Below are 25,003 nucleotides of genomic sequence, written 5' to 3' on the forward strand. Positions count from 1 at the left end.
GACGGAGATAGCCACTTTCTTAACCGATAAGGGAATAAGGGGTTATGGGGAGCGGGCAGGAAAGTGGACCCCATGATCAGATCAGCCATGATCGTATTAAATGGCGAAGCAGGCTCGAGGGGCCGTGTGGCCTATTTCCTGCTGCTATTTATGTTCTTATGTAAATCACATCATGATACAATAGCAATTGATCCAAATCACGTGATTTCATCATGGAGGTACGGCGACAGCCAAACTCCGTATACGCAATGCACTGAAGTGGAAGTAAAAGTGCCGTGTGTACAAACCAAACACACTAACACAGACCAGAGTGAACTGAACTGATGGTGAACCAGTAAAGCATCAATCTTGCAGCTGATGTTATCTGAATATGTTGACATCTCACTGTCCTGTCACATGCTGTTTGGTCATTTGTGGGGTACAGTAGCGTGGAGGTTATGTTACTGGAAGAGTACTCCACAGGCCTGGACTAATAACCAAATCCATCATGCTAGTTTGAGAATGGGAATTCAGGTTTTTTTTTTAAATCTGGAAGTAGCTTGTATCAGTGTGGAAATATCAGAAAGAATTCACGATCAATAAGAATTTAGTTCATGCTTGAGGTTTAAACCAGTACACTCAGCATCTCGAACTGAAATCAGCAGGCACTGACTTCAGGGTGAAGGAGATAAGAATAAAAGCTGCAGAATAGTAAAGCCAAATTCAAAGGAGTCACCAGGTGTAAGAGATAGTGTGTGAATAATGACCACACGTTAAAAAAAAAATCCACGCACAGGCATCTTCCACCCCCTCAATTGGAGTTCAGGACTGGAATATCGGGTCCTTCATTGAAACATCTGTGAACTCTCATGGAAGCAAGTCATCCTCGTTCGAGGGACCGCCTATGATGATGATTATGATTAATAATGGAGGGCAGTTAACAGGGTCCCTACAAACGCTAGTGAACGAACAAAAAGTCAGTTGTAGGAATAACAGATGTAGGTCAAATGGGAGGGGAAGTTACCTTAGCAGAAATACGCTGTAGGAAACAGCAGGGGTGGGAAGGGATGAAAAGATCCTAATTGATCAAGATATGGGACAGACACAGTAACGAAGACACCGACTTGGTAATAACTCATGGAGGCAAGACAGGGTTACGATAACGGAAGGATGTCTATGTACAAAGTTGAAATGTCAGCAGAATCTGTCGAAACCAACACGTGTTTAACTGAGAGGGAAAAAGGTATAACTAGGCACAAAATCTAGAGGAAGTTAGCGAGAACCTAGCAACACACAACAGCAGGAACCTGGGGTAGAATCCCTAGTCTGAAGTCGGACGGAGATTGATCACCTCGGACCGAATCGGGTAATATCTACATAGGTTGTGAGTCCTACATTCTGTAGTAACTAATGAGCAGTGTTTGTTAAAGCATTTATTAAAGATAAGTTGGCTTGTGAGCCAAGTGTCATAGTCTTTTGTTCAGGTTAAACTTACTGTGGGAACCCTAAAAGGAAAATTGCGAACCTATTTGTTCGATCTTTCGAACATCTAGCGAATTCGGCACAACAATCAGTGAAAAAGATCATCGGGTTGTCCTAAAAACCCAACTGGTTCACTAATGTCCTCAAGGGAAGGAAACTTGTTGTCCCGGTCCTATAGAACTGCCAAACTTGGCTCAGTGAGCAGCACCCTCGCCTCGGAGTCAGGAGGTTGTAGGTTCAGGTCCCGCTCTAGAATCTTGAGCACAAAAATCTAGGCGGACACTCCAGTGCAGTAGTGAGGGAGCGCTGCACTGTCAGAGATGCCTTCTTTCGGACTGCTGTTTGTGGGAGCTTGCTGTGGACAAATTGTCTGCCGCGTTTCCCAGATTACAACAGTGACTACACTTCAAAAGTACTTCATTGGTTGTAATGCACTTTGAGACGTCCAGTGGTCGTGAAAGGCACGATATAAATGCAAGTCTTTCTTTTATCGAACAAAACTTGACACTTGAGCCACATAAGGAGATTTTAGGGCGGATGACCAAAAGCTTAGGAAGAGAGGTAGGTTTAAAGGAGTTTCTTAAAAGGAGGTAGAGAGGCGGACAGATTTTAGGGAGGGAATTCCGGAGTATTGGAATTTGCAGTCCGCAAATTCGCTGCCATGTTTTCTGCATTAGTGACTACAATGCTCCACAACGACATGCACGCCATGATCCTGACCAACGGATCCACCACAGACCCAATCCACGTCCGGACCGGGATCAAGCAGGCCTGCTTCATCGTGCCAACCCCCTTCTCGATCTTCCTCACTGCAATACTCCACCTCGCACTCAACAAGCTCCACGCTGGAGTGGAACGAAACTATAGAACCAGTGGGAACCTGTTCAACCTTTGTCGCCTCCAGGCTAGATCCAAGACCGTCCCATCCTGTTGTCGAACGACAGTACGTGGACGACGCTTGCGTCTGCGCACATGCAGAGGCTGAACTCCACGTCATCGTCAACATCTTCACCGAGGCGTATGAAAGCATGGGCCTTACACTAAACATCCATAAGACAAAACGTCCTCCACCAACCTGACCCCGCCACACAGCACTGCCCCCAGTCATCAAAATCCACGGTGCAGCCCTGGACAACGTGGACCGCTTTCCATACCTCGGGAGCCTATCAGCAGCAAGGGCAGACATCAACACCGCCTCCAGTGCGCCAGCGCAGCCTTCGGCCACCTGAGGAAGAGACTGTTCGAGGATCAAGCCCTCAATCTGGCACCAAGCCTATGGTCTGCAGGGTTGTAGTGATATCCGCCCTCTTGTATGTCTCAGATATAGGGACCATATACTGTAGACACCTCAAATTGCTGGAGAAATACCACCAATGAGGTCTCTGCAAGATTCTGCAAATCCCCTGGGAGGACAGACGCACCAATGTCAGTGTTCTCGATCAGGCCAACATCCCCAACGTTGAAGCACTGACCACAGTCGACCAGCTCCGTTGGGCGGGCCACATTGTTCGCATGCCCGACACAAGACTCCCAAAGCAAGCGCTCTACTCGGAACTCCAACACGGCAAGCGAGCCCCAGGTTTGCAGAGGAAACTTTTCAAGGACACCCTCAAAGCCTCCTTGATAAAATGCAACATCCCCACCGACACCTGGGAGTCCCTGGCCAAAGACCGCCCTAAGTGGAGGAAGAGCATCCGGGAGGGCGCTGAGCACCTCGAGTCTCGTCGCCGAGAGCATGCAGAAAACAAGCGCAGACAGTGGAAGGAGCGTGCGGCAAACCTGTCCCACCCACCCTTTCCTTCAACCACTGTCTGCCCCACCTGTGACAGACTGTAATTACCATATTGGACTCGACAGCCACCTGAGAACTCATTTTTAAAGTGGAAGCAAGTCTTCCGCGATTTCGAGGGACTGCCTGTGATGATATGATGAAAGTGCATCATTGGCTGTAAAGCGCTTTGGGACTTCCTGAGTCTTGAAGGGCAGTATAAAAGTGTAAGTTGCATTTTGTTTCTTTCAACAAGCGGTCCCTTTAAATTTCTGCGCATGCGCGATATTTCAAATCGGAAAGCGTAGGATCCTACCGATCACTGCGCGGCCGTGCAGTTGAGTGGGAACATTGAACGCAAGTTCATTTTTTTACTTCCACACCAACATGGCTGATGTTTAACTGTCCTCTTTTGTGGCCTAGCAAGCTACTGAGGTGCATCAAACTACTACAAAGAATTGCTCGTGGCACTGTGGGAGAATCTTCACCACAAGGACTGCAGCGGTTCAAGAAGACGGCTCACCACCACCTTCTCAAGGGTAACTAAGGATGGGCAATAAATGCCCAAACACGCGGTGATCCAAAACTCGGTTGCCCGTGTCCTAACTCGCACCAAGTCCCGTTCATCCATTACCCCTGTGCTCGCTGACCTACATTGGCTTCAGGCTAAGCAACGCCTCGATTTCAAAATTCTCCATGGCCTCGCTCCTCCCTATCTCTAAACTACTCCAGCCCCACAACCGCAGCCCCCCCCCCCCCCCCCACCCCCCCCCCACACCGCGAGATGTCTGCGCTCCTTCAATTCTGCTCTCCTGAGCATCCCTGATTATAATCGCTCAACCATTAGCGGCCGTGCCTTCTGTTGCCTGGGCCCCAAGCTCTGGAACTCCCTCCCTAAACCTCTCCATCTCTCTACCTCTCTTTCCTCCTTCAAAACGCTCCTTAAAAACTACCTCTTTGACCAAGCTTTCTGCGCTAATTTCTCTTTATGCGGATCGGTGTCAAATTTTTATCTCATAACACTCATGTGCAACGCCTTGGGACGTTTCACTGCATTAAAGGCACTATATAAATACACGGTGTTGTTGTTGTTGTTGTTGTGAGCGAAGCCGACATCCAGAGAATAAATTAAAATATCGATTCCAGTCCATGCCTTAACCGGCCCACACATTTCCCTCCACGTAACACGCTCCAGCCTGCGCACTGTCCTTCCAACGTGACGCATTTCAGCCTGTGGGCTTCCCTCTACACTCCATACGCTCTTGGCTGAGACGCACTGCATTCCGCACGCTGCCCTCTGTGCAAATTCCAGCCCGAGCCTCCCTCCCTCCACACCACACTGACCCACATGCTACCCGCCATGTGACACGCTCCAGCTGCCCGCTTCCTTCCAACCCAACCACGCTGCACAAATCAGCAAGTTATTCAAAGCATTCCATGAGGGTCAAAGGCAACCTGGGTCCAGGGCCACTCACTAATAAAAATACCTCCCAACAATTCACGTCAGGCCCTCAGTCAAGTCAGGAGGTGACATGCGATGGTCACACTGCTCCACTCCTCCACCCCACACAGGCTCCCGGCCGTTCCGTCAACACACTGACCGCAGCCTCAAACATCACTGGCAACTGGCTTTACAGAATCAAACTTTGAAACATCAAAGTTTTGAACTCCCACAAGTGAAACAAAGTTTGAAAGTCTCAACTGGGCAAAGCCCACAGCGCAAAGCTGCCCCTAATTCGGCATCAAACTCAGCTATGGTCGCACAGTGATACACTTAAGGGGAAGCTAGGCGAGTAACGAGGGGGAAAGGAATAGACATGGATATGCTGATAGGGTGAGATGAAGCAAAGTGGGAAGAGCCTTGCATTTATATAGCGCCTTTCACGATCACCGGACGTCTCAAAGTGCTTTACAACCAATGAAGTACTTTTTGGAGTGTAGTCGCTGTCGTAATGTGGGAAACATGGCTGTTAATTTCCGCACAGCAAGCTCCCACAAACAGCAATGTGACAACAAAAACAGATTATCTGGTCATTATGTTGACCGAGGGATAAATATTGGCCCCAGGACACCAGAGATAACTCTCCTACTCTTCTTCGAAATAGTGCCATGGGATCTTTTACATCCACCTGAGAGAGCGGACGGTGCCTCGGTTTAACACCTCATCCAAAAGACGGCACCTCCGACAGTGCAGCACTGCCTCAGTACTACACTGGAGTGTTCGCCTAGATTTTTTTTTTTATGCGCTCAAGTTCCTGGAGTGGGACTTGAACCCACAACTTTCTGACTTAAGAGGCGAGTGTGCTACCCACTGAGCTACAGCTGACACTGCAAACACTGGCATAGACTCGTTGGTCTGAATGACCTTTTCCGTGCTGCCATTTCTTTGCAATACTAGGAGATGGAAAAAGTCACATTGGTGCAGCCTGAGATTGGGACGGAGGCAAAAATAAGGTGCTCCATTCCCCAGCAAACATTACCCCTTGTGTCGAGCACAACATTCACACAACATATCCTCAACTTTTATCATTATTTCTGATGGTTCCCCACATTTTCGCTCGGCTCACTGAATCATCAGCAGCAGCAGCATCCCTGGCTAATCCCCACCACCCGCACTCATTGGCTAACTGTATGGACACCTGGGATCCTGAATGGCCCAATTTTATTGGGTGGCATATTTACCCATCAAGCCACTAGGGGAGCAGAGAGGTGCTTGGCCCTTCCACCGAATTTCAGCATTAAAAACCCAGCAAGAAAAGTTCCCCCCTTCGTATCATGAATGAATGAGCTTGCATTTAGACATGGGTGCGTTGACCCGAAATGTTAACTCGGTTTCTCTCTCCACAGATGCTGCCTGACCCGCTGAGATTGCCAGCATTCTCGGTTTTTATTTTGCTTTTGCATTTAGATGTTGCCTTTCACGACCTTGGGGCACCTTAGACCAGGCCAACATCCCCAGCATCGAAGCACTGACCACACTTGATCAGCTCGGCTGAGCAGGCCACATTGTCCGCATGCCCGACACAAGACTCCCAAAGCAAGTGCTCTACTCGGAACTCCTACACGGCAGACGAGCCAAAGGTGGGCAGAGGAGGCATTTCAAGGACTCTCAAAGCCTCCCTAATAAACAACAACATTCCCACTGACACCTGGGAGTCCCTGGCCAAAGACCACCCGAAGTGCAGGAAGTGCATCCGGGAGGGCGCTGAGCACCTCGAGTCTCATCGCCGAGAGCATGCAGAAAACAAGCGCAGGCAGCGGAAAGAGCGTGCGGCAAACCTGTCCCACCCTCCCTTACCCTCAACGACTATCTGTCCCACCTGTGACAGGGACTGTGGCTCTCGTATTGGACTGCTCAGCCACCCAAGGACTCATTTTTTTTTTTAAAGAGTGGAAGCAAGTCTTCCTCAATTCCGAGGGACTGGCTTTGATGATGAGGGCATCCAAAACACTTCACAACCAATGAAGTGCATTTTTTTTTTTAAGGTGTAGTCACTGTTAGAATGTAGGCAAATGTGGCGTCCAGGTTGAGAAGCGAGATAATGAGACAGATGGCCAGATAACTTAGCTAGTGGTGTTGGTTGAGGGAGAAATGTTGGCCAGGACATCCGGTGAACTCGTTCACTCCAGAGTGCCGCGAGATCCTTTACGTCTACCCGAGCAGGCCGTGGTTTAACATCTCATCCAAAAGACAGCACCTCTGACAACTCAGCAATCTCGCAGTATTGCATTGAGGCATCAGTTGCGATTATGTGCTCGAGTCACTGCTTGAACTCGTAACCTTCTGACACAGAGGCGAGAATGCCACCTCTGAGCCATAGTTCATCATCATCATCATCATAGGCAGTCGCTCGAAATCGAGGAAGACTTGCTTCCACTCTAAAAGTGAGTTCTCAGATGCCTAAACAGTCCAATGTGGGAATTACAGTCTCTGTCACAGGTGGGACGGACAGTGGTTGAGGGAAAGGGAGGGTGGGACTGGTTTGCCGCACGCTCTTTCCGCTGCCTGCGCTTGATTTCTGCATGCTCTCGGCGATGAGACTCGAGGTGCTCAACGCCCTCCCGGATGCTCTTCCTCCACTTAGGGCGATCTTTGGCCAGGGACGCCCAGGTGTCGGTGGGGATGTTGCACTTTATCAGGGAGGCTTTGAGGGCGTCCCTGTAACGTTTCCTCTGCCCACCTGGGGCTCGTTTGCCGTGTAGGAGTTCTGATTAGAGCGCTTGCTTTGGGAGTCTCGTGTCGGGCATGCGGACAATGTGGCCCGCCCAGTAGAACTGATCGAATGTGGTCAGTGCTTCGATGCTGGGGATGTTGGCCTGGTCGAGGACGCTAACGTCGGTGCGTCTGTCCTCCCAAAGGATTTGCAGGATCTTATGCAGACACTCGAGTGTCATCATAAGTATGGAATATCAGTAATCACCAAGTCTCCCCACACGGTATAAAGAGAACAATATCCAACCATCTTGACAAGTTGCAGGGGATGGTAGCGCCGGGAGCTGACCGATATAATTCCACATTAAGCAGCCAGTAGCAGTGTGAAACATTTCTGAAGTTAGAACAACATGAACTGGACACAGAGTGAAGCACCGTCTATGTGGCTCCATCGTGTCTTAACCCCCACACCACGTCAGCGCACCATCTGCATTTCTCACATCAGGAACCCTGTAACCAGAGGGCCCGGTCACTAACTCAAAATAGGGAAGGTGAAGAGTTTAGATTAAAACATGACAATATACAGAGATAGTGAATTCCTGTCACAGGCTACCCAGGTCAGGTGGTTTGGGTCAGCCAGTTCAAGAGGGAGCCCAGCGGTGGAAACAAGCAATTGAGGTGTACAAGAAACCCGGCAGTGGTATTTATCTTTCATTTGGGACTAGCCAGATGGGCCTCCGTGATCTGTTCCACCCTCAACATTCCTATACAAGCTTGTGGCAAATCTCTGACAGTTTTGGTGCTGTGAACTTGCATCCACTAGTTTAAGAATATCTTCAACTAAATTCACTTGGGACTCATTGGTGAACGAGAGAGGGAGAGTGAAGAGAGAACAGCGAGGGAGGGAGGGAGCGAACGAGCGCGAGCGAGCAAGAGCACGAGCGTGGGAGAGCGAAGGCGAACGAGACGTTTTCAACACCCAAGGTTGCGACTGAGCTTTTTTTTCCAACTTTATTCACAATTGTACTATATTCAGCAATACATTCTGCTGACTATTTAGGTTTTATTCCCAATGTACTTGCCCCACTTAATTGGCCCAGCTGGAGTACGTAAACATTTCAGATGTATTTGTGGAAGGTCATTGTCAAGTGTCATTTGTGATGTCGGAGATTGTTGATAAAATCAATGCTCATGTTCTATTTATGCATAATATAAAGTATTTTAAAAATGCTCTTCCAATTGTCGTGAGGAAATTCAATGCATGCTGTGAAATCGTCAATGTCTAAATATTGGATGAAAACACTGTACTGGACTATGACACTGCACGCAGTTGAACAGCCTTTAGACACTCGCCACCTGAATGTAAGAAAAATAGCCACTTGAACTCACCTAACACTAGTTAGGCCACAGCTAGAGTACCGCATGCAGTTCTGGTCACCACATTACAGGAAAGATGTGATTGCACTGGAGAGGGTACAGAGGAGACTTACGAGGATGTTGCCTGGACTGGAGAATTTTAGCTACGAGGAAAGATTAGAAACATAGAAAGTAGGTACAGGAGTAGGCCGTTCGGCCCTTCGAGCCTGCAATGAGTTCATGGCTGAACATGCAACTTCAGTACCCCATTCCTGCTTTCTCGCCATACCCCTTGATCCCCCTAGTAGTAAGGACTACATCTAACTCCTTTTTGAATATATTTAGTGAATTGGCCTCAACAACTTTCTGTGGTAGAGAATTCCACAGGTTCACCACTCTCTGGGTGAAGAAGTTTCTCCTCATCTCGGTCCTAAATGGCTTACCCCTTATCCTTGGACTGTGACCCCTGGTTCTGGACCTCCCCAACATTGGGAACATTCTTCCTTGGGAAGATTGGATAGGCTGGTGTTGTTTTCTTTGGAACAGAGAAGAAATTTAATTGAGGTGTATAAAATTATGAAGGGTGCAGCTAGAGTGGATTGGAAGCAGCTATTGACGTGAGCAGAGAGGTCAATAACCAGGGGGCATAGATTTAAGGATTTGAGGGGAGTTGAGATGATGATTTTTCACCCAGAGGGCGGTGGAGGTCTGGGAACTCACTGTCTGAAAGGATGGTAGAGGCAGAAACCTTCATCGCATTTAAAAAGTATTTGGATATGCACTTGAAATGCCGTAACCTACAAGGCTATGGACCAAGGGCAGGAAAGTGGGATTTTCGACTGGCACCGACATGATGGGCCAAATGGCCGCCTTCTATGCCATAAACCTCTATGATTCTATGAACAGCTTAACTGGAAAAAAGCGCTGGCCAGTAGTATTGAGCCAAGTAAACCTGGAATATCCCAGGTACATCCAAACCTCTGTTGCCTGCATCCTTACTCACATCAAGTCCTGATCACCCATCACTTGTGTGTTTGTTGACATACATTGAATGCTCCCAATCCGGCAAAGCCTGGTTTTTAAAATTCTCATCCTCGTTTTCAAATCCCTCGGTGGTCACCCCTCGCTATCTGTGTGACCTCCTCCAATCTTACAACATAAACAGTAGCAGGAGGCCATTCGTCCCTGAGAGCCTGCTCCACCATTCAATAAGGTCATGGCTGATCTTCGACCTCAACTCCACCTTCCCGCACTATCCCCATATCCCTCGATTCCCTTAGTATCCCAAAATCAATCGTTCTTGTCTTGAATATACTCAACGACTGAACAGTCACAGCCATCTGGGGTTGAGAATGCCAAAAGAAGTAACCCTCGGAGATCTCTGCCTCCTCCAGTTCTGGCCTCTTGGGGCGATGAAAATCAGGGATGCACATCATTGGTGGCCATGCCTCCAGCTGCCTAGGCCCCAAGCTCTGACATCCCCTCCTTTAAGATGCTCCCTAAAACCTACATCTTTTGGTCACCTGCCCTGATATCTCATGTGGCTTGGTGTCAAATTCGGGTTTCGATGTCGCTCCTGTGAAGCACCTTGGGACATTTTACTACGTTGAAGGCGCTATATGAACGCATAACTGTTGTTCGTTGTTCTCCTGCTCATGCTCAGCAAGCTGATATCATACAGGGCAGCAACTGAGTCCGTACACGGAGCACCGATGCATTGGGGCGGGGAACAGCAGGGAGATTTCCCATTCCTACCTGCTACTGGAAAGTACATGCACGTATCAGCCGAGGACAGGATGATGCCTGTTGTCAGCCAGCGCTGACACTCACTGGTCTACCCTCACGAGGAATGGTGACCTTTGGTGAAGTACCCGGGGCCTGTAGAACTAAATCCCAGCAAGTCAGTAGCGTGAGAAACGTGGGTGTAAATTGAGAGAAGATCATGAGGCTTCAGGCTGACAGATAGGATGGCGAAATGGGCAGGAGTATGGCAGATGGAGTTCAATGCAGAGAAATGTGAAGTGATGCACTTTTGGGAGAACTAATACGGAAATACAGTACACTTCAAATGGCACATTTTTGGAAAATGTAGATGAGCAGAGAAAACTTGGGTGTCCATGTGCACAAATCCTTAAAGGTGGCAGGGCAAGTTGATACGGTTGGTTAAAAAAAGCCCATGGGTTCCTTGGGTTTATAAACAGAGGGATAGAATATAAAAGCCAAGTGGTCACGCTAGAACTTCATAGCTCACTGGTTAGGCCTCACCTGGAGTATTGTGGACAATTCTGGCCACCTCACTTCAGGAAAGATGTAAAGGCCTCAGAAAGGGTAGAGAGGAGGTTTACCAGGATGTTACCAGAGTTGGAGTCCCTGGCCAAAGACCGCCCCAAGTGGAAGAGCATCCGGGAGGGCGCTGAGCACCTCTAGTCTCGCCGCCGAGAGCATGCAGAAACCAAGCGCAGGCAGCAGGAGGAGCGTGCGGCAAACCAGACTCCCCACCCACCCTTTCCCTCAACGACTATTTGTCCCTCCTGTGACAGGGACTGTGGCTCTTGTATTGGACTGTTCAGCCACCTAAGGACTCATTTTTAGAGTGGAAGCAAGTCTTCCTCGATTCTGAGAGACTGCCTGTGATGATAACCAGGCATGAGGGACTCCAGTTATGAGAGGTTGGAAAAGTTAGGACACTTCTCCTTGGAACAGAGAAGGTTAAGAGGAGACCTGATAGAGGTTTTTAAGATGATGAGTGGTTTTGATAGAGTAAATAGGGAAAAAAAATTCCCTCTAACGAGTGGATCGATAACTGGAGGTCGTAGATTCAATATCACTGGAAAAGATTTAGAGGGGCGATGAGGAGAAATTGTTTCACTCCAGAGAGTTGTCGGGATCTGGAACGTTCTATCTGAAAAGGTGGTGGAAGCCGATTCCATAAATAGTTATAAAAGGGAGTTGGAGAGGTACCGGAGTCGGAGGGACTTGCAGGTTTACGGGCAAAAAGCAGGGATGTGGGTCTGGGCATGACCGCTCTTTCACAGGGCCAGCACAGACACGAGGGGCTGGAAGTTTTTTTGAATCTATAAAGATGTATGGACAGTTTGGTGAAGTGCTGAACATCCCAGAAAGAGGAAAAGAAATAATGAACTTGCATTTATAAAGCGTCTTGTACAACCTCAGGATATCCCAAAGTGAGTCGGGGCCATTGGAGGGAGCAGCTTGTAGCGGCCCGACCCAGAAATCGGCGCGGTTGCAGCCTGCAAGACCATCAGCCCATTGGAGGGAGCAGCGTGCGGTGGCATACCACTGCAGGGAGCAGCGCGTGCTGCTGCAGGAGGGCGACGGCTACGAAGCCAGGTCGCTGGTTGCAGTGCGGGCAGGCACAGCAGGAGGGGCGAAGGAGCGGCAAGAGTCTGTAGAGGGAAGTGACCGGGGCCCAGGAGAGACGTGAATCTGGGGCTCAGAAGAGACGAGGGCCCAGCCCACACTGCGAGGTGTGCGCGCGCGCTCGGTCTGTGCAGCAGAGCTGGTCTCCAGTTAGTCTTGGGTAATCCTTGCCACTGGACCAAGACCTAACTCTGTCAATACGTGTGGTGGCTGGTGTGCAACGGCCACCACACATTAAAAAAATCCAAGCACAGACATCTTCCACCCTTCACGATGTAGTTCGGGATCCGGAATATTAGGTCCTTCATTGAAACACCTGTGAACTCATCCCTTTTTGGCGTGGAAGCAAGTCATCCTTGCTTCGAGGGACTGCCTATGATGATGATGATTTTTTGAAGTGTAGTCAAAGTTGCAATGCCATCAAACACCGCAGCCAATTTGCACACAGAGGTCCCATGAACAGAGATAAATATTGAAGGATATATGTAGGTTAGGATAGAGAGAGAATTGCCATGCTCTTCAAATAGAAAGGACAGAAAATAGGGGGGAATAAAAGCAGAGAAATACTTGCATTAATCTCGAGATACTTGCCTCAACTTCAAATGGTACAGAAGAACACGCATTTTATTTACAAATATCATACCGATGTAAAAACTGTTAATCCTGCATTACTTTTTTTTTGTAGATAGTTTTCAAAAAAGGATGATTTGGTTTAGTGGTGATTCTTATGCTGGGTCTTGGTACCCAATTACAGTCTGCTCTTAATTCAAAGTTGCTTAAAAGACTTGCATTTATGTAGCGTCTTTCATGACCACCAGGCCTTCCAAAGCACTTTACAGCCAATGAAGTATAGTCACTGTCGTAACGTAGGAAATTGCAGCAGCTAAATTGCACACAGCAAGCTCCCACAACCAGCAATGTGATAATGATCAGATAATCTATTTTTATGTTATGTTGATCGAGGGGTAAATATTGGCCAGGACACCAGGGATAACTCACCTGCTCTTCTTTGAAATAGTGCCATGGGATCTTTTATATCCACCCGAGAGAGCAGACGGTTTAATGTCTCATCCGAAAGACAACACATCCGATTATGTGATCATATTGAATGGCGGTGCAGATTCGAAGGGCCGAATGGCCCACTACTGCTCCTATTTTCTATGTTTCTATGACAGTGCAGCACTCCCCAAGTACAGTGCCAGCCTAGAGTTTTGTGTGCTCAAGTCTCTGTAGTGGGACTCGAACCCACAACCTTCTGACTCAGAGGCGAGAGTGCTCCCCAGTGAGCCACAACTGCCATTTAAGTCAAATGATCTAATAATTCCAAGTTGCCATATTATTTACACTGCTCGATGAAAATATTAAACAATTCATTTCTCAGCACAAACTTGGTGTCAAATCAGCACGAAAAGACTGCACATCGCCACAGCATCCCTAGCAGTAACATATGCATTAGATTAAGTTCCAATGATGCAACACATGCACACACAATAAGGGGAATTCAAAGATAAAAATCCACTGCCATTGTCTTTGGGCAAAATTTAATTTTGTGTATTATTCCTATTATGTCTGACCCATAAAACAACGTCAATTTGGGTTGGTGATGGGGGTGGGGGCCATGAAACGGTCAAACACAGTGCAGGTTGGCAACGTGTGAAACTGATGCTCATAATCCATTTGAAATGCGTCCACTCAGCGTCACCGTCACCATGGTGAACTGGCACCAGAGATTACTTTTTTCTCTCTCCTCCCCCCCCCAACAGAATGGTGGGTGGTGAAAATCGAGAACCGTTGGCAGAACAAAAAAAAACTGTCTTTGCTCCAACTCACAGAAGAGGCAGAAGGAGATGCATGCACGATTTGTTAACACCTTTTGCACAAAATGCCTGCTGGCATAAAAATAAATGAGCAACCAACTTTGCTTTGTGTGTTGCAGGGACGTCGCATTCTTTTGCAAAAGAGATTATGCAGTCACCCACACCCCACCCCACACCCCCTGAAAACATGGCCAAATTTTTGCTTACGCAACAGAATCATTTATCCCATCAATTAAACTTTTAGCCCCCCTCCCTCCCACCCACCCACACTTCCCTCTCTCAACTATGCATCCAAAATCCAACGAGCAGAGGGAAGAGGACAAAACATTCCAACAGCAGACAACAGAGAGGAGCAGCAAGAGCACAGTGGCGTTTTAAACATGAGTCAGGAGAGCAGCAGATAGACGTATGGGTTGGCCTGGGGTGGGTTCACAGACTTCCATTACAACAAGCATTCCCTTTCAGACAATAGTCTTGTCTTGTTTTTGGCTGGGAAAGAAAAGGGGGGGGGGGAAAATTGAGAGAAAGGGTTGCATTTATATATTAAAAAAAACCCACGGAGGAATATTTTTTTTGAAAAAGGGGGCCAGACGCATAAAAATCACGTGAGATGAGGAGAGGGAGAGGGAGAGGGGTTTAAGAAAAAAAAGCCACTGCACCACAGAAACGTCTGCAAATACACGCTGGCATCGGATAGCAAATACTGAGGAGCAGGAGAAGCGAACGAGATACAATCCGACACAAATGTTTCTTGTTTTCCCCCCCCCCTGTTTCGGAATCTGCCTCGCCTCCGCCTTCCCAAACACAAGCTGGAAACCCCCAGAAAATGGATACAGCGAGAGTTACAATGTTTCCCTGACCTTCTCCCTCTCCTCAGGGAAGTCTTGGTGAATGTTTTAAACCTGCTTCAGAATTTCAATCATTTTTTGAGGAGAGAGGAAAAAAAGAAAAGAGAGACAAAAAAATGACACGAAGGGAAGCAGCCACAAAGGCCAGACATTTTGAAGCCCCCCCCCCCCCCCCCCCAAAAAAAAAAGAAAATGATGTCTTTTTTTATTGATTATATATAAAAAAAAACATATTTCATGAATAGGATGGTGTTCGTGCATTTTAAATAAAACTAAACAAAAGGGGAGCAGAGATGAGAAATGCAAAAGAGAGAGAAAAATGCAATCTTTTTTTACCTGCACTTTCTGACGCTGCCTCACGCATTCATTTTTTTGCTCAGGCTACAAACACACACTGGCGGCTCCGCGGACGGGAAGCTGGGCTGCGGCCAGGGCGCAGGCGTGGCGGCGCTGCACGCTGGGAGTTGTAGTTTTCCTTCGCCTCGTCTCCCATGCAGAAAGACTTGCATTTCTCTCCAGAAAGAAAGACTTGCATTTCTCTCCAGAAAGAAAGACTTGCATTTCTCTATAGAAAGAAATACTTGCATTTTTCCTCTATAGTAAGATTTGCATTTTCTCTACAGAAAGAAAGACTCGCATTTCTACAGAAAGAAAGTACTTTGCATTTATATAGTGCCTTTCGCGACCGTCTGATGCCTCAGCGCTTTACAGCCAATGAAGTGGTTAATTCCGGTAACGAACAAGACTACTCCATGCTAAGTAGTTACAGCCAATTAAGTACTTCTGGAAGTGCAGTCACTTATTGTACAGTAGGAACCGTTGCAGCCAATCTGAGCACAGTAAGCTCCCAGCAAGCAGCAAAAAAAAGAAAGACTTGCATTTACATAGCGCCTTTCACAACCACCAGACGTCTCAAAGCGCTTTACAGCCAATAAGAAAGAAAGACTTGCATTTATATCGCACCTTTCACGACCACCGGACGTCCCAAAGCACTTTACAGCCAATGAAGTACTTTTGGAGTGCAGTCACTGTTGTTAATGTTGGAAACGCAGCAGCCCATTTGCGCACAGCAAGCTCCCCACAAACAACAATGTGATAAAGACCAGATCATTTGTTTTTGTTATGTTGATTGAGAGATAAATATTGGCCCAGTACGCTGGGGATAACTCCGCTGCCCCTCTTCAAAATAGTGGGGTCTTCTACGTCCAGCCGAGAGAGCAGACAGGGCCTTTGGTTTAATGTCTCACCTGAAAAACGACACCTCCGACAGTGCAGCACTCTCAGCACTGCACTGGAGTGTCAGCCTAGATTTTTGTACTCAAGTCCCTGGAGTGGGACTTGAACCCGCAACCTTCTGACTCAGAGCCGAGAGTGCTACCCACTTTTTAAAAAATTAATATTTATTGAACATTTACAACATCGTGATCATCCCATTGTATCATACAAAACCTTTCTGCCCCCTGCACAGCCATTCCTCCAACACATACTAACATTAAAATCTAAAGTTTACTTTGTCTCCTGCAACATATATTAATCTATTGCACTTTAAAAATTGATCATAAAATATTATCTTTATATTATTTTCTGAATAAACTTCCACAGAGCCTTATAATGATCTTTTAGTTTATATTTAAAATACTCTTTTAGGTTCATTTTCCTCCCCTTAAAAAATAGAGCATTCCTTCTTTGCACATTCACAAATCCAGCCAAACTGAATATTAAATTAATTGTCACTCCGCTAGACTCTGGCAGACTCTCCTGCAATCCCCATCTCAAAATTGTGTCCCACGGGATTCCCGTTGAAGTCCAGCTGTGGATATATACTCTGCCAAAATTCTGTCTTGAATCGCCATTCTCTAAATACCCCACAGAAATCTAGAGTATTACAGTTGTCAAATTGGACCAACTCCTCCCCTTTCTCCAGCATCATCATCATCATAGGCAGTCCCTCGGAATCGAGGAAGACTTGCTTCCACTCTTAGAATGAGTCCTCAGGTGGCTGAACAGTCCAATACGAGAACCACAGACCCTGTCACAGGTGGGACAGATAGTCGTTGAGGGAAAGGGGTGGGTGGGACAGGTTTGCTGCACGCTCCTTCCGCTGCCTGCGCTTGATTTCTGCATGCTCTCGGTGGCGAGACTCGAAATGCTCAGCGCCCTCCTGGATGCACTTCCTCCACTTAGGGCAGAAAGCTTGGGAAAGCAGGACGCATTTGACCTCCTTTGGAGATTTGCGCAATTATTTCTTCCATCCAATCTTGTGGCATTGCTCTCAATCTTCTGATACATGATCACAATTGCTTTTCCCCCTACCTCCTGATCCTCCCTCCAAACCATGTCCCTCACTACCGCTTCCGGCAATCAACCTGGAATTACCTCATATAATGCATCTTTCACGTATATAATACCAGCTTTTGTAAAAGCTTGACTAAATAATACCTCTCCATCAATGTTGACCCATCTGTTCAAAATTAAGGGCTGTTCTAAAAATTCTTCAGCACCTTTGGGCATAAACTGCACACTTAAAAAAAAAATTGGGCCCAAGTCTCTACAACCCTTTATAAAACCTCGGGAGAGGTTTAATCGATTTCAAAAGCATATTATTGTATTCCATATAAAATATTCCCTGTCCTCCCATCCCACTTAATTTTTTAAAATGCTGAGAACAACTATTACAAAAATTTGTATTTGACTTCTGAAGAAATCTCTTCACCCATTTAAACCGAAAGGATTTTTTCTTCAAGTCTAGGGGTTCAATTTTTCCCGGTGATTTGCGCCGTTTTTTTTGGCACGCCACCTTTTTTGGTGTAAGTTTTTAAATTAAAGTTTCCCCAAGGAATCTGCGGCAGCATATCTGAGTTAGTTACGATTTTTTTAGGTCAGATTTTTTTTCATCATAAGAGGCGTAACCCGATTTCTGCACCAGTTTTTTGTCAATTATGGAAGATTGCCCCCAAAAAGTTTCTCCTAGGTCGGCGTACGTGACCACTCCCGAAAAACCTTCTGGTGAGTTATGAAAAAGCAGCGTACATTGAAAAATTGGCGCAGAAAGACGCCATTGTTTTTCAGGGATATACATAATAAAGTTTTTTTTACCTTGTAATGCAGTAAATGGAAGTTTGATGTAACTCTTTATCTTTTTATATTCTTTCAACTGACACGCCACCACCGAACGTCTGCAAACAAGGCTGGAGGGCCGGAGCGTTGGCCGGCAGAATCGGTCCCGCACCTGGACAAAGGGGCTCGGAGCTCAGCTGCAAAAGAAGCCCAACGGGCGGGGCAGGTGGGCTGTGGAAGGCATCAGAAGCCTGCAGTATGCATCAAATGTAGCCCGGGGGGGTTGGGGGTGTGGTGGGGGGGACTGTGGAAGGGGATCGGAAGGCATCAGAAGCCTGCACTACGCATCAAATGTAGCTTGGGGGGGGGGGTGGGGTGGGGTGGGGGTGCTGGTATGGTGTTCCTGGTCACTGCGCTTGCTCAGGCCTGGGCGTGGTCCATACAGACCTGTGGGGAGAGAGAACAAAGAACCTGTCCTGCCTTCTTGCCGTTTTGAGCTTCTTGCAAAGGTAAAATTTAAGCATGGGAGCAATACTGACAATGCCATCCCTTGTGCAAGCCTTTTGCATCATGTTGCTGTGGAGGAAACAATTGATTCGATGTCATCGCATGAGGAACCTCAGAGCATGAAGGGTGCTGGGCAGGAGGTCTTCCCCATGTTGGGTGTATCGAGACAGGCATTCGTACCTGCACTTGAGTGATGCAGACTGTGTCAGAAGGCTGCGTTTCCGCAAAGAAGTTGTAACTGAGATCTGTGAGTTGGTGAAAGCAGACCTGCGACTTAGAAGCGTCAGGAGGACTGCTTTGTCAGTTGAAGTGACGGTTACAGCTGCACTTTCATTCTATGCATCCGGATCCTTCCAAGCTAGGATTTATATAGCGCCTTTCATGACCACCGGACGTCCCAAAGCGCTTTACAGCTAATGAAGTGTAGTCACTGTTGTAACGTAGGAAATGCGGCGGCCAAATTGCACACAGCAAGCTCCCACAAACATCAATGTGATAATGACCAGATAATCTCTCTTGCAATTCTCATCTCAGCACCCATTTTTAAATGCATGAACATCATCCTATCCGTGAATTTTCTTTACAGTCTTTGAAAGAAAAAGCTTCTGTTTTGTCATATTGATTTATTTATGTCCATAGACCAATATGATTTTCTTCTTGAGATGAGGGACTTCAAAAAGAAAGACTTGCATTTATATAGCGCCTTTCACGACCACCAGACGTCCCAAAGCGCTTTACAGCCAATGAAGTACTTTTTTTTTAAGCATCGTGACTGTTGTAATTTAGGAAAGGTGGCAGACAATTTGTGCACAGCAAGCTCCCACAAACAGCAGTGAAATAAATGACCAGTTCATCTGTCTTTTAGTGATGTTGAGTGAAGGATAAATATTGAATACAAGGGAGAATTCCACTCCTCTTCTTCGAAATAGTGCCATGAGATCTTTGAAATGCACCTGAGAGAGCAGACGGGGCCTGGGTTTAACATCTCATCTTAAAGACAGCATCTCCGACAGTGCAGCACACCTCAGCGAGTGTTTTTGTGACGGAGGAGCGGTGAAAGATCGTGGCGGAGGTGCGGCGAATATTTGTGGCGAGTGAGCTGCGAGAGATCGTGATGGAGGTGCAGTGAATGAAGGTATGGGGCCCAGAAGAGCCGAGGGCCCAGGGGCAGCACGGACCAGCCCACACTGCGATATGTGTGCGCACTAGGTCCGTGCAGCAGAGCAGGTCTCCAGTCGTCCTGGTTAACCCTTGCCACTGGATAAAGGCATAGCTCTGTCAAGCCCGTGTGGTGGCTGGTGTGCAACGGTCACCCCACGTTAAAAAAAAAAATCCACGCACAGGCATCTTCCACCCCTGGAGTTCAGGACTGTAATATCACTGTCTAAGGATAAGGGGGTAAGCCACTTAGGACCGAGATGAGGAGAAACTTCTTCACTCAGAGAGTTGTGAACCTGTGGAATTCTCTGTCGCAGAAAGTTGTTGATGTATTCAAAAGGGAGTTAGATGTGGCCCTTAAGGCTACAGGGATTAATGGGTATGGAGGTAAAGCAGGAATGGGGTACTAAAGTTGCATGATCAGCCATGATCTTATTGAATGGTGATGCAGGCTCGAAGGGCCGAATGGCCTACTCTTGCACCTATTTTCTATGTTTCTATGTTTCTATATCCTCCATTGCAACATCCCTTTTGGTGTGGAAGCAAGTCATCCTCGTTTCGAGGGCCCGCCTATGATGATGACGAGAGTGTCAGCTGAGATTTTTGTGTTCAAGTCTCAGGAGTGGGATTTGAACCCACAACCTTCATGATTCCAAGGCCAGGGTCCTGCCCACTGAGCTTGACTTCTGTTGCGGAGCTTCAGTTATGTGGGGAGACTGTAGAAGCTGAGGTCATCCTCCTTCGAGCAGAGAAGGTTAAGGGAAGATTTGATAGAGGTGTTCAAAATCATGAAGGTTTTTATTTTTATTTTGTTATTATAGGGTGACCATACATCCCCATTTTCCAGGGACAGCTCCCGGATAAGTACATAAGAACATAAAAATTAGGAGCAGGAGTCGGCCATTTGGCCCCTCGAGCCTGCTGCGCCATTCAATAAGATCATGGCTGATCCGATCCTGGCCTCAACTCCACTTCCCCGCCCGTTCCCCATAACCCTTCACTCCCTTATCGTTCAAAGATCTGTCTATCTCCACCGTAAATATATCCAGTGACTCAGCCTCCACAGCTCTCTGGAAATCCATAGATTCACGACCCTCTGAGAGAAGAAATTCCTCCTCATTTCCATTTTAAAAGGGCGACCTTTTATTCTGAAACTATGCCACCTAGTTCTAGATTCCCCTACGAGGGGAAACATCCTCTCTGCATCTACCCTGTCAAGCCCCCTCAGAATCTTATACGTTTCAAAAAGATCGCCTCTCATTCTTCTAAACGCCAATGAGTATAGGCCCAACCTGCTCAACCTTTCTTCATAAGACAGCAGCTTCATCTCAAGAATCAACCTCGTGAACCTTTTCTGAACTGCTTCCAATGCAAGTATATCCCTCCTTAAATAAGGAGACCAAAATTGTACGCAGTACTTCAGGTGTGGTCTCACCAATGGCCTGTACAGTTGTAGCAGGACTTCCCTACTTTTATACTCTAACCCCCTTGCAATAAAGGCCAACATTCCATTTGCCTTCCTGATTACTTGCTGTACCTGCATGCTAACTTTTTGTGTTTCATTCACAAGGATATCAGGTCCCTCTGTACTACAGCGTTTTGTAGTCTTTCTCCACTTAAATAATAATTTGCTTTTTTATTTTTCCTACCAAAGAGGATAACCTCACATTTTCCCACATTATACTCCATCTGCCACTCACTGCGCCTATCTATTATCCCTTTGCAGATACTTTGCCTTCTCCTCACAACTTGCTTTCCCATCTATTGTTGTATCATCAACAAATTTGGCTACAGTACACTCGGTCCCTTCATCCACGTCATTAATATAGATTGTAAATAGCTGAAGCCTCAGCACCAATCCCTGGTGCACCCCACTAGTTACAGTTTGCCAATCTGAAAATGACCCATTTATTCCGACTTCTCTGTTTTCTATTATGTTAGCGAATCCTCTATCCATGCTAATATGTTATGAGGTAGCGTGTCCCCGGGCAAACACAGGAAGAGTCTCTGGTTCATGTAACTCATCCCTGAATAGACTAGATCATTGGAATATATGCATTTCATACCGTTACACAGTTTCAGGTCAATGAACAGAACAGTGTTATTGTATTATTTATAAACAGCATCTGAATGCGCTTCAATAGTGTGCTGTCACATCCCCGGTAAATATATGCACATTTGTTTTGCATTTTGTAGTGTCAGCTGTGGCTCAGTGGGCAGCACTCTCGCCTCTGAGTCAGAAGGTTGTAGGTTCAAGTTCCAATCCAGTGATCTGAGCATGAAAATCTCGGTGGACACTCCAGTGCAGTGCTGGTTGGAGGTGCCGACTTTCAGATGAGATGTTAAACCCAGACCCTGTCTGCTCTCTCAAATGGACATAAAAGATCCCATGGCACTAGTTCAAAGAAGGGCAGGGGAGTTACCCCTGGTGTTCTGGCCGATATTTATCTCTCAATCACCATAACAAAAAAAACCCTGATTATCTGCACATTGCAGTTTGTGGGATCTTGCTGTGCGCAAATTGGCTGCCACATTTCCTACACTACAACAGTGACTACATTCCAAAAGTGCTTTGAGACATCCGGTGGTCGTGAAAGGCGGTATATAAATGCAAGTCTTCCTTTCATTTATGGTGTATATGTGCAACTGTTAAAATATAGGCTGCTACAATATTTCATCTCTTCACTCCTTCTGTGCCAAATCCTTAAAATGTCCCTGACGGTGTCCCTTCAAAATCTTTATACTTGGCTACTCCTCGGGCACTTAGTAACTGTATTTTGCACTTCAGAAGTAATTCATTCTGTAAAAGCAGTCACGTTTTGTGATTGTTATGTTTTTTCATGGAAAGGATTTGGGAATAAGTATTATTTAAGTGCTCTGTTTTTTTTCAGTGATTTTGCAAAATTTTCAAAAGCTTTGACAATGGGTATATTTATTAATGGAGCAGGGATTGAATGTATGCATTAAAGCTTGATGAGCCAGTTTGTGGAATGTCGCAGCTCACAGTCTAATTCAAACGGAGACAATTGGAGTCGATTGACTCATACCAGGATGCACCTCGTGGCTGAAGAGCTCCTCCCAGAGTCGTAATGTGGATGCCGTGCACTAAGGGGTACAACGGACATGATCTTCACCGCGCGACAACTCTAAGAGAAATGCAGGGAACAGCACCAACCCTTGTACATGGCCTTCCTTGACCTCACAAAGACCTTTGACACTGTCAACCGTGAGGGACTATGGAGCGTCCTCCTCCATTTTCGCTGCCCCCAAAGGTTTGTTACCATTCTCCGCCTGCTCCATGATGACATGTAAGCCGTGATCCTGACCAACGGATCCACAACAGATCCAATCCAAGTCCGGATCGGGATCCTGCATGGCTGCGTCATCACACCAACGCTCTTCTCAATCTTCCTCGTTGCAATGCTCCACCTCACTCTCAACAAGCTCCCCGCTGGAGTGGAACTAAACTATAGAACCAGTTTGGCAACCTGTTCAACCTTCGTCACCTCCAGGCTACACCCAAGGTCGTCCCATCCTCTGTCGTCGAACTACAGTACGCGGACGATGCTTGCGCCTGCTCACACTCAGAGGCTGAACTCCAAGCCATCATCAACATCTTCACCGAGGCTTACGAAACCATAGGCCTTATGCTAAACATCTGTAAGACAAAGATCCTCCACCAATCTGACACAAGACTGCCCCCCGGTCATCACGGTGCGGCCTTGGACAATGTGGACCATTTTCCATACCTCGGGAGCCTATTATCAGCAAGGGCAGACATCGATGACGAGGTCCAACACCGCCTCCACTGTGCCAGCACAGCCTTCGGTCGCCTGAGGAAGAGAGTGTTTGAAGACCAGTACCTGAAATCTGGCACCAAGCTCATGGTCTACAGAGCAGTAGTGATACCCGCCCTCTTATATGGCTCAGAGATGTCGACCATGTACAGCAGACATCTCAAATCGCTGGAGAAGTACCACCAACGCTGTCTCCGCAAGATCCTGCAAATCCACTGGGAGGATAGACGCATCAACATCAGTGTTCTCGCTCAGGCCAACATCCCCAGCATCGAAGCACTGACCACGCTCGACCAGCTCCGTTGGGCAGGCCACGTTGTCCACATGCCCGACACGAGATTCTCAAAGCAAGCGCTCTACTCAGAACTCCTACACGGTGAGCGAACCCCAGATGGGAAGAGGAAATGTTTCAAGGGCACTCTCAAAGCCTCCTTGATAAAGTGCAACATCCCCACCGACACCTGGGAGTCCCTGGCCAAAGACCGCCCTAAGTGGAGGAAGTGCATCCATGAGGGCGCGGAGCACCAATAGAGTCTCATCGCCGAGAGCATGCAGAAATCAAACGCAGACAGCGGAAGGAGCGTGCGGCAAACCAGACTCCCCACCCACCCTTTCCTTCAACCATTGTCTGTCCCACCTGTGACGGAGACTGTAATTCCCGTATTGAACTGTACAGTCACCTGAGAACTCACTTTTAAAGTGGAAGCAAGTCTTCCTCGATTTCGAGGGACTGCCTATGATGATGATGACCAGGTTTTCCATGATTCATTTTGAGAATAGCAGGAGATGGTTTCTCCAGACCCACACCCGGAGGGGGAAGGAGGGATAGCCAGTCTCATCGAAATGCCCACTGGCGAATCACCTAATGGGGAAGGTGATAAGTCCTATAAAGTAGTAATCTCAGGATTGCTATCAGTGCCACGTGCTAGTCAGAGTAGGAATCGCAGGATAACTCAGATGAATACGTGGCTTAAGAAATGGTGCAGAAGGGAGGGATTCAAATTCCTGGGACATTGGAACCGGTTCTGGGGGAGGTGGGACCAGTGCAAACTGGACGGTCTGCACCTAGGCAGGATCGGAACCAATATCCTAGGGGGAGTGTTTGCTAGTGCTGTTGGGGAGGAGTTAAACTAATATGGCAGGGGGATGGGAACCTATGCAGGGAGACAGAGCGAAATAGAGGGGTGGGGGGACAGAAGTAAAAGACAGAAAGGAGAATAGTAAAATTGGAGGGCGGAGAAACCCAAGGCAAAAAGCAAAAAGGGCCACATTACAGCACGATTCAAAAGGGGCAAAGTGTGTTAAAAAGACAAGCCTGAAGGCTCTGTGCCTCAATGCGAGGAGTATTCGGAATAAGGTGGATGAATTAACTGCGCAGATAGCAGTTAACGGATATGATGTAATTGGCATCACGGAGACATGGCTCCAGGGTGACCAAGGCTGGGAACTCAACATCCAGGGGCATTCAGCATTTAGGAAGGATAGACAGAAAGGAAAAGAAGGCGGGGTGGCATTGCTGGTTAAAGAGGAAATCCATGCAATTGTAAGGAAGGACATTAGCCTGGATGATGTGGAATCGGTATGGGTGGAGCTACGGCATTCCAAAGGGCAGAAACCACTGGTGGGAGTTGTGTACAAACCACCAAACAGTAGTAGTGAGGTTGGGACAGCATCAAACAAGAAATAAGGGATGTATGCAA

The 25,003-nt window shown here is 47.2% G+C and overlaps 1 protein-coding gene across 1 annotated transcript in view; it reads right to left on the minus strand.

Moving 5' to 3' along the window:
- Window positions 1-15,205, minus strand: part of LOC139228545 (spindlin-1-like) — a 200,287-nt gene extending 185,082 nt beyond the window's left edge. Inside the window, exon 1 of the mRNA XM_070859642.1 lies at window positions 15,121-15,205. The gene's annotated coding sequence lies outside the window, so the exon portion shown is untranslated. The remainder of the gene's footprint in view (window positions 1-15,120) is intronic.
- Between the last annotated feature and the right edge of the window lie 9,798 nt (window positions 15,206-25,003).

This window comes from Pristiophorus japonicus, chromosome 18 (assembly GCF_044704955.1).
Source record: "Pristiophorus japonicus isolate sPriJap1 chromosome 18, sPriJap1.hap1, whole genome shotgun sequence".
Lineage (NCBI taxonomy): Eukaryota > Metazoa > Chordata > Chondrichthyes > Pristiophoridae > Pristiophorus > Pristiophorus japonicus.